Source organism: Dermochelys coriacea, chromosome 6 (genome assembly GCF_009764565.3).
Source record: "Dermochelys coriacea isolate rDerCor1 chromosome 6, rDerCor1.pri.v4, whole genome shotgun sequence".
Taxonomy (NCBI): Eukaryota; Metazoa; Chordata; order Testudines; family Dermochelyidae; genus Dermochelys; species Dermochelys coriacea.
In genome coordinates this window covers 89,381,630-89,398,235 of record NC_050073.1, presented here as the reverse complement: position 1 = coordinate 89,398,235, position 16,606 = coordinate 89,381,630, and the positions used below count along the sequence as shown (strand labels likewise).

Sequence of the window (16,606 nt, the reverse complement as noted above, 5' to 3'; positions counted from 1 at the left end):
CCCCCCCTCCTTTTCCCCCCCCCAGAACCTCCCACCACCCTGGGACCCCACCCTCTATCCAACTCCCCCGCTCCCTGTCTCCTGACTGCTCCGTACCGAACTGCAGCCCCATCCAACTGCTCCCTGTCTCCTAACTGCCCCCAGGACCTCCGGCCCCTTATCATGTTGCTCAGAGAGGCAGGACAAGCTTAGTGGAAAGCCTGGGTTGTATACAGGTGCTACCTGCCTGGCAGCATAACTATGGGGGAGGGGGAACAGCGTGGGAGGGGCCGGGAGCTAGCCTCCCAGGCCTGGAGCTCAGGGGCTGGGCACGATGCTCCCTTGTGGCCCGCGGGCCGTAGTTTGCTCACCTCTGCTTTAGGAGAAGGTGTAAGAACCTTGGGAGGCAGATGTGGGGAAATCTGCCACACAGAGATCAGGACGAGATCTAACCCTGAGAGACTAGCTTAACCCCTGAAGCATAAGCACCCCTGACTGAATTATCAACACCTCTCTTTGTATCACAGCACCTTTTAGCAGGACCCTGGGTCATTGCTGAAGGCCTGATCATAGCTGGCTGGGAAACAGTTTTCCCATCATGAAAAAATTGTCAAGACATCATAATAGTTTCCTGTCCCAAATCAGGACAAAAAGCCAAAATCTGGAAAATTTTCATTAACCAAAATCTGAAGGGAAACAAAATTGGTTCAGCTCAGTTGAAGTGTTTCACATCAATCATTTCAAAGCATTCAGTTTTGATTTCAATCGCTTTCTTTCTTCCCTCCCACCCTCCCATTTTTAAAAACTATAATTATAGTTAAATGAAAATGTTGCTTTGAATGGAAACATGGGGATTTTTCATTTTGAAAATGCCAAAACAAAACATTGAGTCAATTTGGAAACTTTTTCAAAAAAATTTTCAAGTCAAAAATTGGACAGACTGGTTCCTGCAAAAAAATGTTTGAGGTCTGATAAGTTGGCATTTTTCGATGTAAAAAAGGTTCAACAACAAAAATGCTTCAATCCAGGGAAAAGGGCAACACCAAGCTGCGTGAAATAAAAATGTTTATCTCTCTGTTAAAGGACTGAGTCAACCTAATTTATTTTGATGTCTGGTGATTCCAGATTCCCTTTTGTCTGTGACCTCATCCAGAAATGTAGCACTTGTTTATCTCTCCAAGGAACTGTATCTTTCTCTCTCTCTCTCTCTCTCTCTGTCTGGTTCCAAAATAGTGTTGCATATTAAGGGTTTCTTTTTTGTGTTTATCATTAAAATCTTACTAAATCTAATTATTTTCCAAGTCACAGCTTCCCTTGCATCCTGTCCCGGCGAGGCTGACATACCGGATGGGGCAGGAAAAGAACTTAGATCATACACAATCTGTTACTCATTTTAGTTTTCCTTTTTATTAAAGACACAGCTAAGGCAAAACCAAAATGGTGGGGGATGGATCCTCAGCAAGTGTAAATTGGTATAGCTCCACTGCATGCAGTGATTTGAATGAGCCAATTTACAGCTGCTGAGAATCTGGCCTATATATATATAAAAATGTAAGGGGGAATTCAGCCTCTCCCTGCACTGGTGCCAGCATAGAAACAGAGGAGACACAGCTTATACTTCTCCTACTCAGCTCCTGCAGCCCCCAGTGTAGATTACTTCTTCCACAACCTGTACCCTTGTAGCACCTCTATGAGCAGATGCAGAATAAATAAGGCATAGATCTACCATGGCCACCACCCCACCTGCCCCGATCCACCCCCATCGTCCTCCAACTCATCCCACCTTGTCCCAGAATACCCCCTGTGCTGTTGGCACAATGCTGGGAAAATGGCTTTGTGCCAAGTGCCTGGGCCTCCTGCACCAGGGAATATTCCTTGACAGTGGGGAGGAAGGAGGTTGTGTCTCCCTTGCAGTTCATTTGGATGATTAAAAAGCTAAAAAGGTATTTTTAAATTTTGAATGGCCTTTTCACCATTTCTGTACTCTAGTTACTATTTGCCCTTCACTAGACTTTGAAGAGCAAAGTGAGACTTACATCCTGTTCTCAGTGACACCTGTGTAAATACAGAGGACCCCTGAAGTCAGTACAGTGGCCCAACTTTATACCAGTGTAACTGGGATCAAAATCTGGCTCTGTCTAGATGATTTCCCTTTTTGCTACTCATGGACCACCATGATAGTGTTGGGTCTAGCGGCTTCATAGTACTACAGGAAAATGTGAGAATCTCTCTAGATATACACATAAATCCCCCTATGGATGTTTTCACTGAAAACATCTCTAGTCATATTGGGAGAAAGATCCTGAACTTAACTCAGTACTTATCTGGTCACAACTCCCACTAAAGGAGCCAATCCTCAGATCCTAACAGCCAAACGTGACACTGGGCCCAACCCTGAGAACTGTGTAGACAAAAGGAAATGTGGATACTCCACCTAAGCGGAAACTTTGCTTGAGTAAAGACTGAGCGACAGAAGATGTCAGGTCCCTGGGTAGGTGCAGGAGAGCACAAGAGTGCATGAGCAACATTTCCCCAGCCCCTTCTTTAAGTCCTCCATGCAGGGAATCTCTATGCTTATTGAGTGCCTGGACTCTACACCTAGTTCTGCTGCTGGGAATAGGCTCTGTGGATGATGAGAGGCACTCTCTCTAATGGCGGTGCAGTGCTTCCTAGGTCCAGGAGCAGAGATTTACCATGAAACAAACCGTGCGGTGGCATGGGACCCCCAATGACAGGGGAGCCCTCAAAATGCAGGACAAATAACTGACAACCTGCCCCTGTGTCCCGGCGGGCCGTGCAGCAGGGCTCAGGCACGCAGGCTGCCTGCATGCATGCTGTGGCTGATGGCCCCACGCTGCTCCTGGAAGCGGCTGGCTACTGACACCTCTCTACATGCCCCTAGTGGAGGGATGGGGGGAGGGGGAAGGAGGCTCCATGTGCTCCCCCGGGCAGTGCACGGAGTCCCGCTGCCCTTTTCCTCCCAAAGGGCATGCAGAGACATGCCTGCTCTGCCTCCCTCCCTCCCTCCGCGCCACTTAGCTCCCAGAAGCAGACCGCATGTCCCTGCAGCCCCTGTGGGGGTGGGGTGTTTCCACGGGCTGCCCCTCCCTGAGCACTGACTCCACAGATCCCATTGGCCGGGAACTGCGGCCAATAGGAGCTGAAGGGGTTGACGTCTGTGGGCAGTGGCATGCGGAGACACTCTGCCCCCGGGCTAGGGGCTTCCGCCAGACGGGCGTGTGTGCCGGTCGCTTTGGGAGTCGCGCTGCTGAAGTTAAGTGCCGCCCCCTGCCCCAGCCCAGAGCCTGCACCCCACACCCCAAACTTCCTCCCAGAGCCCGCACCCCTCACCCCCACCACACCCAACCCCCTGCCTCAGCGCAGAGCCCACACCCCTCCTCCCACACCCCAACCCCCTCCCCAGCACAGAGCCCACACCCAAACTTCCTTCTGGAGCCCTCACCCCAACCCCCTGCCCCAGCCTAGAGCCTGCACCCAAACTTCCTCCTAGAGACTGCCCCCAGCACCCTCTCCTGTACCCCAACCCCCTGTCCCAATCAAGGTACCTCACTTTATTTTCATTTATTTCCCATTACTTATAATATAGGAGGATGAAGGTGAAAAAAAGAATGAAAAACAGTGGTGGGGGGATGAACGAACGAGCTTTTTCTTGGCTGGGTCCCAAATGGGGGCCCCCTAAAATGAAGCTGCGCACATGGCCCCACTAACTCTAAATCTGCCACTGCCTAGATTCCTATACAGGCCTATCATTGAACAGGGTTTGTATGTGATACAGTCCAGCCTTGAATGCAGCTTTCAAGCTTTGGCCCATTAGGGTTGGTAGTTTCCTCAACTGTTAGAAAGTCTTTACATAACTGACACCCATTTCCCAGCCAGGCTGGAAAACCACAAAGACAGACTCCACTGTGTCACAGAACAGGAGATGGTAATTGGACATGTCACGTTCCCCTGAAGAAAAACCTAGCCAGGCTCACGCACTACTGTCTCTCCAGGGGACACTGGGTTGCAATCAGCAGCTGCTGAGGATTTTGGCTGGGACAGGGGAGTTTAATAAGCAGCCATGCTGGGCAAAAGATTAGGATGTTTCCCTAGCAAAAAACACCAGGCTATTAAACTCAATCCACCCTCTGTCTTAATGTTTTCTCATCTCTGTCACACTTGTTGGTGACACTGGTTCTCATTGCCAGACAAGACCAGCTTCTTTGGGATAGGGAATTCTTGCAGTGAAGTGTCCTCACTGCTAAATTTAAAGGGAAATCCCATTTCTTCTGCCCTTCCCCAGCCTCCCACTCTCCTTTGAAAGCAGTTCTGCTGAAGATTTTCTTGGGTAATACAGTTGGTTGAAATTTTTCAAAGTAAAAGCTTTTTCAGTGAAAAATGATTTTGTTTTGTTTTTTAAAAGGGGGGGGGAATCATGGCAAACTTTTGACTTATTCAGCATTTTCAATTTTTTTTTAAACTGTTCCCATTTGAATTTTTTTCCCAAAAAACGTAAGAGTGGTCACAGAAATGTACTACTTACTGAACATTTACAGAACACTCAAAAATGGTTTCATTGCAAGCTCTGCAAAACAGAAACAACTTCAAAATTCCTAAATTAAAAATAGTATGTTTTAACTAGTTCTATAGAAATGCACACAGTTAACCCATCCCTCACTTCTCTCCCATCCTCCTCCCCCTGCACACATGCAGGGAAATGATACTGGCATGACCTTCCAACATGGACATTCTAGGAGACATATTTTCAACAGGCCACTAAAACACCTGCCAGTATTTGGGGGTTTTGCCATTCCCAGGCCCAAATGTATGCATAAAGATTGGGTAATTACACATGTAATGACTTTCTATATACACAGTTATCTGATTTAAATGCAGAAATGGATGCACCCACAACTACTGCAGGTTGACCATATGTCTATCCATTCCTAACAGACTGCTGACGTAGTACCTAGTGCAAATGGTACTGACCAGATATAACCAACCAGGGCTGCCACATGCAAATAGCACAGTCAACACTGATGGTGCCACTTGGGTCTCTGTAATCCCCAAGGCTAGATGAGTTACAGGAGTTAAAACCCAATCACTGAGAAATGCTCATACCCCCTGATGGCTGTTTAATGGAAAAAGTACTTGACTGAGTGTGATAAGCCAACGCTAGGGAAAAACAAGTATGGAAAAATGAACAACAAATGGAAGTAAATAAAACCTTCTCAAGCCAAGAATTAAGATCCTTTTCCGAGGGTATCATCCTTCCACACAATTAGCATAAAAGCCACTGCACCCTGACACCACGCTCCCCACTCCAATATGAATGCTTTCTGGGAGAACAATCTCAAAGAGGTTCAGCATCATGACTAAAAGGGTCCTCACATTTAATGGGCCAATGATGTGTTAAACTGGAATCTCTGTTAATCAGGCACTTTAGTCACCATGGTAAAGCTCAGCTTCCTAAAGCCCCAGTGCAAAAAAAAAAAAAGTGTTAATAGGATGAGCAAAAAAGTCAAGTGAGATGCTATCTGAGCCTGCCTGATGGGATTTGCAGACAACCCCTGCTCATCTTGGATGAACTATCAGGATCCAGCAGAATGCACCATGCTTGTTTCCCCAAGACCTTGACTTGCTGGTGGCTGGGTAATGTGAACAACATCTAGCCAGCTTAACATAGATTCAATGAGGCCTTGGATAAGACCATGGTGTTGTTAAATATCTGTTTTGAAAATACCCAATCATTGCAATAGCCGTACAATGCAGAGGATTAAATTTGTTCTCTAAGTTCTTTAATGATAAGCAAATTTAAGTTACAGTCAAGGCCTCACCTCAGAATGAAATGTTTGTATGTATACAGAGATAATATCACACATAAATAATACTTTGCATTTATACAGTGCCTCTCAAAATGCTTTACAAGTCTAGGTCAATATCATTATTTCCATGTTACACAGAAAAACTGAAGCACAGAGCGTTAGAGTGACTTGTCCAAGGTCACACACTGCTCGTGAATGGTAGAGCTAGAAAAAAAGATACCCAGTCATCTATTCTAATCACTAAATTGTGCTGCTCACAGACATATAACTACTTATCGCCACGGATACTGAAGAACTGCTTTGTTAAGGCATTGGTGGTAATGACGTACAGACAAATCTTGCAAAATGCAAATGGTTATATTGGGTGAGTCACACCAAGATTATCTATAAACAGACATGTAAATGTACAATACTTACATTATATATTTGGATTTACTGCCTGCTGTGGCTCAAGTTTTTAAACAGGTGACTTAGATATGCAAATCCCTAACGTTTGCACACAAATCAGGATAGCTCACATGTGCAACCCTAACCTGTGTGCACCAGGATTTGTATGGCTATGCAACACCCAGAGATGTACATATTGGGCTTAAGAGTCTTGTCTACATTGTAACAACTGCTGTGTTGGGAGACTCCATTACAACACTGTAGTCCCTGACACGGTTCAGAGTCTAGCAGTGTAGATGGGACTGAACTATGTTTTCACCATGCTCCCAAATCAGGAATTCTTAGTGTACAATTAGTGCAGAAGTCTGTAATGGAAAAATACTCATAATGGAATTAACAATACATTAAGTTGTCCCAGGCTGTAGCCTGGTCCAGGAAAAACTAAAAATCAGGGGTTCAAACAGTTGCTGAGAACATTTTACAAGGGTGCACAGAAACATATTAGTGGCCTGTGATGTTTCCTGTATAGCTCTTAGGTGCTCCTTCAGCCTCCTGAACAGAGGATACCAAATCAACTTAGATCCAACACTGTTTCCTCTCTAGTTAAGACAATGAGCAGAAAGTCCAAGAACAGGATCAGATTATAGGCATATGTTCTGTCCTGACACTGAAATCTTACATTTTGGGAGATAGCACAACATTAGTATATCAGCTGCCAGGGCCACAGTACCTTCTGGGACCACATCTCTATAAATCAAGGTCCCCAAGACATATTTCCTCTTCCTCTCACTATTCAAGCCACAGTGTAAACTCTAAGTAGGACATGAGTGGAAATTTTGGGAAACTTCTAAACACTCTGAACATAGTGTCATATACCTAGATTCATAAATTTCATAAAAAACCCAGAAGAATACATTGTGATCATCTAGTTTGACTTCCTATATAACTCAGGACTCCCCTTATTTCCACTCTGAATTTGTCTAGCTTCAACTTTCAGCCATTGGATTGTGAGATACTTTTCTTGGCTAGACTGAAGAGCCCATTATTAAATATTTGTTCCCCCTGTAGGTACTTACTGTAATCAAGTCACCTTTTAACCTTTATTTTGTTCAGTTAAATAGATTGACTCCTTGAGTCAATCACTATAAGGCATGTTTTCTAATCCTTTTATCATTCTCGAGTCTCTTCTCTGAGCCCTCCCCAGTTTTTTCAACATCTTTCTTCAATTGTGGGCACCAGAACTGGACACAGGATTCCAGCAGCAGCTGCACTGGTGCCAAATACAGAGGTTAAATTGCCTCTCTACTCCTACTCGAGATTCCTGTTTATGCATCCCTGGATCGCATTGGTGCTTAGGCCAACATATCACACTGGGAGCTCATGTTCAGCTGATTATCTACCATGACCACTACATCTTTTTTGGAGTCACTGCTTCCCAGAATAGAGTCCCACATCCTGTATATATTGCCTACATTCTTTGTTCCTAGATATATACTTTTACATTTAGCAGTATTAAAACTCCTTCTGTTCGGTGGTGCCCCAGTTTACCACAATCCAGAACACTCTGAAGCAGTGACTAGTCCTCTTCATTATTTACCACTCCCCAATTTTTGCATCATCTGCAAACTTTATCAGTGATGATTTTACGTTTTCTTCAAGGTCATTGATAAAAATGTTAAATCCATTGGTAATTACATTCTGAGACTGATCAGTTAGCCAGTGTTTAATCCACTGATTGTGTGCCATGTTAATTTTATACTGTTCTAGTTTTCTAATCAAAATGTCATGCAGTACCAAGTCAATCACCCCACAGAAGTGTAAGTATCAACATTATTACCTTTATCAGCCAACCTTATAATCTCATTAAAAAAAAAATGATATCAAGTTAGTTTGACAGGAGATACTGATATATGGACATATAAACCCAGCCTTCACAAAGGGTCAAGTGATGGTAAGGAGAGAGGGCAGGTTACAACATAGGTGTGTGCCCGCGCACGTAAAAAAACCTCCTTCCAAACCTGGTTACAGCTCAGCACGAGAGGAATGCCCATGCTGCCTAGCCCAGTCCGCAGAAGTTACCTTCAGTTCCTTCTTTGCTGCTGAGTCTGCCAGCTGGTTGGGAAACACAAGAGATCAACAAGCAAAGATTTTTATCCAGGGGCTAGTACACAGTGCATGCTCTGGACAATACTGTATCCATGAATGCCGGCTTCTGCTGGTGCCGGTGGGTGCTCGATGTGCCCCTGCCCCCAGGCCCACCCTGACTCCAGCCCTGTCCCACCCCCACCCCGCCCCTGCCTCTTCCCCACCTCCTCCCCGGAGTGTGCCATGTTGCCACTCATCCCCCTCCCTCCCAGAGCTTGTTTCACGGTGGCAAGCGCTGGGAGGAGAAGCGGGGATGCGGCGCGCTCAGGGAAGGAGGTAGAGGGGAGGAGAGCAGGGGCGGGGAGCTTGGCTGCCGGTGGGTGCAGAGCACCCACGAATTTTTCCCCATGGATGCTCCAGCCCTGGAGCACCCACGGAGTCAGAGCCTATGACTGTCACCAAGTCTGAAAAAGGGATCTGCAGGTCTGAGCTTCTCCATTGGCCAAGCTGGTAGAAACAGTGCTGAGGTGGTTCCTTACCTTTGCAAGCACTATGCAGTCATTTGGCTGGATTCTGATGGAACTCATACCAACAGACTTCTGATTTACACTGGTTTGAGATCAGAATCTGGCCCACTAGCTAGTGAATGCTTACCAAATCTCTAGGAGAGCAGTGAGTATTGGAAACCCCATTTCGCTGACTGGGAGACTGAAGTGCAGAGGAGTGAAGTGATTTGCACCAGGTCACAGTGTCAGAATTGGGTTTCAAACTCAGGAGTGGCAGCTTTCCTGTCCCATGCTCAGACCATGCTGCCTCTCCCCTCTTGAGATACTTTCAGCCGAAAGTCACTCTTTGCAGGGCTTATATTTGCTTAGAGTAAAATACGGGGCAGATAGAAATGCTTCTCTGAAGCAACATATCCCATAGTGCAGCTAAGCGGTGCTTACAAATTGGAATACTACAGCTGCTGTTTGCAGACAAAGCACTCGGCAGCTAACTACTGCACATTTTGGAGCCTGAGCAGAGAACTCTTTTAGCAGCATTCAGTCCCAACTGAGGCTGTGTTGGACTCACTCATACACAGCCCTGGCTTTTCTGCAGGGAAATACCTTTCTACATAATGTTTAACCAGTCTGTGGAACTCACTGCTGCAGGATATCATCACTGCAAATAGCCTAGGAAGAGGCAAAGAGGTGGGAATGCACCTAGTAGCTAGTGCAAGGTACAGGGAGTAAGGAGTCCTGGGGTCTATTCTCAGCTCTGCTGATTAGTGTTTGACTTGGGCAAGTCACTTCACCTCTCTGTGCCTCAGTTTCTTATTAGCAATTTAAGGAATATAACCCTAATTACATATGCTGTAAGAGTGATGTGATGATTTACAAAGGTTTGCATAGTGCTTTGAGATACCTGGAGGAAAACTGTTATCAAAAACAATAGCACCTGAAATGCAATTTTATCCTAGTTAGTGTAAGGGCTCTCAATCCTCATTCCTCACAACATAAGATGATCATTTGCAAAGTCAAGAAGAAATACTCCTACTCTGAAGGACACAATTAACTGCATCTTAGGGGATACATGTCTCCATCTGAAGCATCTGGCTTTGGCCACTGCACTACAAAGGTAATTTTCCCTCTGTTGATATTCAACCCTTCTTGTCAACTGTTGAGAATAGGCCACTTCCACTTAAATTGAATTGGCCTCGTTAGCTCTGACCCCCGCACTTGCTAGGGCAACTCCCATCTTTTCATGTGCTGTAATATATATACTGCTTACTGTATTTTTCAGTCCACGCATCTGATGAAGTGGGTTTTAGCCCACGAAAGCTTATGCCCAAATAAATTTGTTAGTCTCTCAGGTGCCACAAGGACTCCTCGTTGTTTTTGCCAAAGACAGAATACCAGACCAGATGCACCAATGAGCATGGCAAAAATCTTATGTGATGGATTTCTTCCTTCAGGTTGGATATGTCTCTTCTAATTTTACAATAACAGCTATTCTAAATTAGTGCTGATGGTTCAATGACCGCGCTATACGTTTCTCCGGAGCACAGCAAAGCAAGGCAGTTTATTCCCCCATGTATCTCAGCTCAGATGCAGCATTTCTTTTTCAGTGGCTTCTCTGGTTTCATTGACCTGTTTTCCCAGCTGGGTTTGGCAGACGCATAAGAAGGATGAACAGCTTGCCCCTCATATTACCCACAGCATCCATGACTCGGCTTGGATTTGAACCCAGAATCTTATTGGTTCCCAGCTCTTTGTCACGCAAGGGCTAAAAACACAGATGTTTCTTACTACTAGAGGCTTATCTCTGAATTCCTGACCTGGAAGCAACCCATGAAATCCCTGCAAATCCTCTTCCAATGACACACAGTCTTAACTTTTCCCTCATATGCATGAGTTTGTTGGCCAAGTAAAGCTCTGCCAGACAAGCCATTCTTGTTCTGCGTCTCCCATCCTCGAATGCATTATGCTGAAATGTCAAAGTCACTATAAAACTCTTTTGCACTGAGCCAACCCATAGGAAACTGCAAAGGACTTGTGGTTTTTTTTACATAAAAGAGTCACTTTCAGTAAGTTTCCTATCTAGTTATGTTTATAACTTTATAAGATACCAGATATTTAAAGAAGGAAACTATGCAAAAAACTTTCCATGCATTGCATTGTAAAACAAGGATGCTGCATTGTGACATCACCACATAGTGCCCAAGCATGACAACCCATCCTGGCACTGGAAGACGAGGAGTTTTTCTTTTAGGACAAGCCCTCTATTGGGCCACAGGGTGAGAGTTTCAGCAAAAAGTGGTATAGGGAGAGGCTACCCCAAATCCTCTAGGATTTTTGCAGCATCTCCATATTATTGACAGAATTCCTGTAACTATGATGTTCAACCATGCGAATGCCTGCAGTTGAAACAGCCACCCCAGAAAGTGCCCTAGCATCCCACAGCAATGCTAAAAGGACAAAACAAAGGGGTCACTGTAGGACAATCAGAATAGCTGTGAAATGGGATAAAAGAAGAAACAAAGAGCTCACTGAGAAACATCTGCATCTTAGCTCAGCTTCCCCAGGGAAATATATTACATGTGCATAGCCCCTAAACCTTCTCAGCATCTGAACTGAGCTTCCCTACGGAAATGATTTACACAGACATAGCCCCAACTCTCAACAGACACACAAAAACCAGACACTGCTTCTGAGCTGAACCAAATGTCTATGAGGAAATATATTATAAATACCCCTACACACACACTTCAGACATTGCATCTGAATAAAGTTGAGTTTTCAATGGAAATTTTCTACACATGCACTCTCTCACTATTTTAAAACACTGTGTGGATCATGTCAGGTAGCAGTACAACAACCCAGCCTTTTAACTGTAATAATTTACTATGTGCGTGTTGTGGTGGCCCCCAGGCTTATTATTCCATACAGTCCAAAAAAACAAAAACAAAAAACTTACCATGGGTTATGGTGGATTCTCCATCACTGGGAACTTTTAAATCAAGATTGAATGTTTTTCTAAAACACACACACGCCTTAGTACAAACAGGAATTAAATTCAGGGAAGTCCTATGGGCTCAGATAGACAGTCAGTCTAGATGACCACAATGGTCCCTTGGGCCTTAGACTCTTAGTTCAGATCTAAGAAGAATGTACAGGAATGACCCTGCTGATAAGATCTGATACTTCATTTCTTTTTTACTTTAGTTAGGCTGTTTATTTCCTCCAGCTGCAAACTGCCTGTGTCTTTAGTTGAGAGCTGCTTTGTACTTAATAGATCTTTGATGATCCTTCTCTTTTATTTCTGATTAAAAGGAAAGGAAAAATGGGAACTATATCCTTGACTGATTTATACTTCTATTTAATCTCGCTCTTCCTCCTTGTCTCTCCATCCTCTCCGCTTTCCCTTGCTGGCTGAAACTGCCTCTACAATTTAGCTCACAACCTCTGGTTAAATGGATTGATTGAACCCTGGCAGAAAGAGTCTCACTTGGTGGCAGAAGTGAAATGAGGTAAGAACAGGGAACACTGCATGTAAGTGACAAGCCTTGGATGATGTAAACAGCCTCTTGTGGCAACAGTGAAAAGTGGTGGTTCTGCCCCTTCTCTCCCCTGCCCCTCTATGGGCCAGAGGGAGAGAAAGGACAGTCCACTGTTCTTTATTGCAGTGATGGAGTCACTCTCACTGGGGGTTGTGAATTCAGCCACTCAGGAAAAAAAAATAGCACTGACTGAACCAGGAGAACACTGTTTTAATTTTGGAGTCCAGTAAATCAAAATTCCTCTGATTGTGTGATCTGGGGATGGGGTCCCAGGGTGAGGACTGGCTGAATGGAAGTGCGATTGTCCCAATCCTCATAATACTACAGGGATGAAACCCCACAGCCACTGGAACAACATAAAAACGCTACAAGATGTTACGGTGCTGCTGTGTGTGCTGAATACAAGCTCAAACGTTTGAGGTGCAGTTTGGGTGCCTCTTTCCAATATATTATGAGATGAGAATGATACTTTGCTTTTCTGATGCCACTGGTCACTCTAGGGCCTCAGAGTGCTTTACAAGCATATTTACTCACTGCGTACTTGTTACTATCTCCAATTGAGGCACACAGCAGCTAAATGGCTTGCTTCAAATATCACACAGTAAGCCAGTGGCAGAGTCAGGGAGAAAACTTAGGAGTCCTTACATCCCTTCTCTAACCACTAAACACGCTTTCACTGGACAGCTTCAGCTGTTGCAAAATGACTGTATGAAATCCTGGCCCTACTGAGGTCAACAACACATCCTCTGAGTTAAATATCCCCCCTTTTAGAGAGATCACACATCTGAATGGCTTGGCTGCAAGATGTGGCCTGAGTAGATGGCTTGATAACTAGGGCAGACTGTAATTTAGTTAAACCAGTAACACCCTGACTAAAATGGAGTAAGCTTGAATTACCATGAGCAGAATTTGGCCCCTAGATCTTTGGCTCTGAATGCCTGCTTTCTTTTCCTAAATCAGTACAATCCAGCTCCTTGCCTGAGGGGGACAGCCCCATCACCTTTCTCTGCTTTAGTTTACTGCAAGCACTGCCAACCTAACTCACGTTACTGCCTGATCTCACATAAGCAAGTCAAGAGTTACCTTAACACCTGCAGGCCACAGGAAATTCTTCCTGAGTCTCACATTTGGAAATGCAAAAAACCATCAAAACAAAAAACCCACCTCTGCTCTGCTTCTCCTTCTTTCCCTTATGAAGTGCTGAATGCATCTCTCAAGGAAAATTAATTTCTTTGCCTTTTCCTTGCCTCTAATGAACTGCCTCTGAATGCAAGAGGGCACAGGAAAAGGAGAACAGAGTCAGTGGTGAGCTAATAAAAAGTGAAAGGGCATTCAAAGCCATCAATATCTTTGTAAAACTAGCCTGATGAAAATGTGTTGGCCTGCATGCAGGGGAGGGAGACTGGAACAACTGGCAGCAGCCGTCATTTGATGGCAAAGAGGAGACATGGTGGAATTGTCTTCCCCCGCCCCATCCTGAGACTGAAGGGAAGGAGCCAGATGGCCAGGTGATGGCCACAGTCACATAACAGGATCTAAAAAATTATCCAGGCCCAGACAAGACTTCCAGACCCTGGGCTCTGGATTCTGTGGAAACCCCACTGGCTATTGCAAATAGCAGACTGATTCAGTAGTCAATGAATGAAGAGCTCTTTTTGGAAAGCCTAGGGCAGGGCACCATAAGCCATGGCAGAATACAACACTCACAAGAAGGATCACCATGAGGTAGGTAGGTAGAAAGGAAGAGCAAGCAAGCTAGTTCTTTAGTTGCTGTTCTGACTCCTTCATCTCACAAGGCTCCAAGATTCCAGAGTGCTATGGTATAAAAAGTACAACATGTATATAAAATGTTAACACCAGGAGCTATGAGCACCTAGAGAATTAGCAGCTATCTGAGAGTTTATTGGGTAACATTCTCAAGTGGTCACCATTTCTTAGAGAAGTAACAAAGGGTGAAGCACATTAAGTTTGGAGGTTTGATTCACATAAACACCCAAAAGCCAGAATGCTCCTCCAGATAATCAGAATCTCTCTATCTACAAACCACACTGGAAATTCCATGGAAAAGGGCCATCCTGAAAGGATTGCAGAGAGCATGGAGGCAGGCGAGAAAAGTGGACCAAGCTTTTTTTTGTCAAAAGTTCAGTTTGATTTTCTGGATGAGGGTTCAGTTCAGTTCTTATTTTCCCCAAACCTGCTCACTCATCCTGCAAGGAAGGAAGAGGGACCAAAAACATTTTTGCTAAATGAATTAGCCTATGTATACATGCCATAAGAGGCCTGCCTTCCAGTCTGAAAATGAGCAGAGCTGCAAGTTTCCACCAAAACAGTAATGAAACCCTGGAGTTCAGGCTTTCCCAGCAGAATTTGCAAATACTCTGTGAGGCGAGCGAGGAGAGATGATTTGTAAATCGTTAGACTTCTTTAGATGTCTACTGTGTTACCTATCAGCTCTGTGCTCTTAGGGAACCAGGATGCAATACTCAGCCTGCCTGACTCATGAAAGACCTTCCTCCCCCCTCGCCCCAGCCTCTAATTGAGCCAAAGCCGATCAGAAGGAAAAGCAATGAAAAGGCAGTGGAAGACACACCTGAACCCCTCCGGACAAGGGTGACAGGATTAAGGGAACTTTCCTAGCCTCATCTGCGTCGAAGATGGGATAGGGAGGCATCTCCATTAGCATACAGAATGGAGACCAGAGATTCCAAGACAAGAACCACTTTGGACTCTGGGACCAGAAAAGCACTGCACAATGGGGGAACTCTGCTCCAGATGTTAATGAACCCATGCCTGCACACACCCAGCTCAGTAGTTATCAGACCAATTCTAGTAATAAATCCTTTATTGGTATCCAAAATACTGAAGCTGCCTAATTGCACTGTGAGTAGGATGACCAGATAGAAAGTGTAAAAAATCAGGACGGGGGTGGGGGGTAATAGGTGCCTATATAAGAAAAAGCCCTCAAAATTGGGACTCTCCCTATAAAATTGAGACATCTGGTCATCCTAACTGTGAGCTCCATGGAAGGACCACCACCCATAGCCAGGAATGATCAGTTCCTATTGCCTAGCCTGAAACAAACAACTTTGGTATACTCCCGTGAGCCAGCAGTTTACTCATAAACAAATCTTGTGTTCTCCCTTGAACCAGTGTTCTTTCCCTACACAAACCCCTATCCATGCTCAAGTAAGTGCTCTGATGCCTGGATCCAACATCTGCATCAGTTCCATAGGGATGTCATCTTCTCCTGACTGATTGTGCTGGGGGCTCTGCCTGTCTCCAGCACTCCAGACCCTCCGGACCCTCAGCTACCACCTCCACCTGAGAACCCCAAACCATTCAAGCTTCACGGAGTGGTGAGAACCCAGCTCTCTCTCTCTCTCTAGGTATAGCCTTCTGACCCTGACTTGTGTGATCAGTTATAGTTTTCTAAACCTGACTTTTATAATCAAATTTAAGTTAGTTTTATTATAACAGTTTTGTTTGTTTGGCTCCCCTTGTATGGTTATTACCTGGCAATGGTTAAGCTGATTGCTTCTCTCTCCCCCCGTCCCTTGTGGGTATTTTGTAGGCTTCCCCATTTGTTCTGTAGCAACGCTCCTCGTACCTAAGTGAAAGAGCCCTGCAATGCCCAAAAATCCTGTGGGGTTTGTGCATTAAGTGCGTTACTACCAGAACAATTGTAATGTGAAAGTGGGGATAGGGACGTGCTGAATCTGGGGCATATGAGGGTGGCAGCTTGGAAGTGCTGCTCGATCCAGCCTACTCAGGCGTACTCTATTCTGGTGTGGTGCCCATGGCATATGAGGATGACAGCTTGGAGGTGCTGTTCGACCCAGCCTGCTGAGTCCAAGGGCATATGAGGGCAACAGCTTGGAAGTGCTGCTCAAGCCTGCCTACTGAGTCCAGGGACATATAAGGGGTCAGCTTGGGAGTGCTGATTAAACCAGTCCTCTCAGATACGCTCAGTGTGAGTCTCCGATTCTGGGGCTGGAAGGACCTAGCCCTGGTGAACCTAGGTCCTGCAGGATACCTCCACTGGGAGGGAACTTGCAGAAGGGAGAAGTAACACTCCTTATGAGAGCACAAGTGACACAAGCAGTACATTGATAGAATTACAGACACTGCCCCCCGTCCCCAGAATAGTAACCCTAATAAATGAATGTACCCCAAAGTAACAGGCAAATCTGGTAACAATTGAGGAGGGTGTAGCTTGTATTTTCTTCCCAGATAATAGTTCTGGAGTAATATCACTTCCAGGGCAGCACAGGATGACAAACTGGTCTTT

The 16,606-nt window shown here is 45.1% G+C and overlaps 1 protein-coding gene across 9 annotated transcripts in view; it reads right to left on the bottom strand.

Annotated features, from left to right (window-relative positions):
* The window catches only part of NRXN3 (neurexin 3), a 1,462,434-nt gene that overhangs the window by 458,238 nt on the left and 987,590 nt on the right, over positions 1–16,606 (bottom strand). The window lies entirely within an intron of this gene.